Consider the following 1,601-nt stretch of genomic DNA (forward strand, 5'->3'; position numbering starts at 1 on the left):
AGCTGTATTTTGAACTAACTGCAGTTTATGGAGAGATTCATGAGGGACTAGAAGGAGCAGATTTCTCCTGTATTGGCTTCCTGTTAAATCCAGAATTCAAAATCCTGCACCCCACATACAAGGTCTTAAATAATCAGGCCCCTGTGTATTATTAAGACTGCAGAGGACATGAGCTTCATGTTTCACCAAACCAGCAGATGACAGATGACATGGAAGGATCAGTTCGCGGTTACACAGTCACGTTCATGGATAAGTGCATCCTCGAGTACACCACAGAAGAAGAAGTCCTGCGCTCAGTCAGTCTCACAGCTGGTGAATCCTGTAAAGACGCTTCAGGCTCATATTCCCAGCTTGAGTCTGCTCCATTAGGTGGCTAGAGAGGGTCACAGGTCACAGGCAGGAAGACACGCCCTCTGACCTGTGAGGGGTAGGCCTCGACAGACACTGCTCTCGTCTTTCTGTCCTTACACTCAGATAAGATTGGTTGATCTCGGCAGCTGCTCCATGGACCTCGGAGTATCATCGACATGTTTGGACATTAACTAAGCATCACAGCAAAGCTCAAATAAAACGCTGTGAGCAGCTGATCAGCGTGCTCGACAGCCAGTTTAAATAAACCTGTAAACAAAGATGGATTTGAGGCCGACTTCAGCTGGATCTGTCTGAACGAAGGAGGAGCTGCATCTCACAAAAATAAGCCCTTTATCCTTCAAAGAGTCCATCTGCAGCTTCATCACAGCAGAACACCACCCACCTTCACATGATGAAGCAGGCCAGCACCGGGCTCTTCCTCACCTTGGACAGTGAGGCCAAAGAAACCACAGAGAGGCAGGAAGGAGCTGTTATCATCACCACAGTGGGTCAGTCTCCTCATATTTAAACGTTTCTAACTGAATGTTTACTTTCAGTCAGAGACACAAAACCAACACTGTGCCAAATCAGACCAGCTGTGGCGCCCCCTTGTGGCAGTGAAGAGCCTGAAAGCAGCTTTTTCTTTGGATGATCCTCAGCATTAATTAATTCAATTTACTTATACAGCACCAAACTACAACAACAGTCACCTAAGGCACTTTATATTGTCAGATAAAGACCTACTGCCCCCTATGAGCAAGCACTGCAGTGACAGTGGGAAGGAAAAGCTCCTCTTCAACAGGAAGAAACTCCAAACAGAATCAGGCTCAGGAAGGGGCGGGGCCATCTGCCGAGACCGGCTGGGATATGAGGACAGGGACATGCTAATTAGCAGGTATGTGACCTTCTCTGTGTAATGGTCTCTGAGTTTTGTCGTTTTCAATCCTTAGTTTATAATCTTAATGTGTGAGGTAGAGTCTGAGGTATTCACTGTTAGTTCTTGATGTTTTGAAATCCTAGTTTCTCTGCAGAGTCGCAGCTTCATAGTTTGATGTTTTAGCTAGTGATGTGACGTTCTTCTGTATGGAGGCTTCGAAGCTTGTGTCGAGTAATGGAGGGGGCGTTTCCGCGATGCGCGTATCGAGGCTTGCTTCATTTATGGGAGGAGCTGAAAATGATGACGTCCGAAGCCTCGCTGCCCGGCTGTACCACGTGACTGGTTCATGAAGTGGTTCGAACTTTGCCGCGAG

Source organism: Pundamilia nyererei, unplaced genomic scaffold (genome assembly GCF_000239375.1).
Source record: "Pundamilia nyererei isolate P.nyererei 1_Seehausen unplaced genomic scaffold, PunNye1.0 scaffold00325, whole genome shotgun sequence".
In the NCBI taxonomy this organism is placed as follows: domain Eukaryota; kingdom Metazoa; phylum Chordata; class Actinopteri; order Cichliformes; family Cichlidae; genus Pundamilia; species Pundamilia nyererei.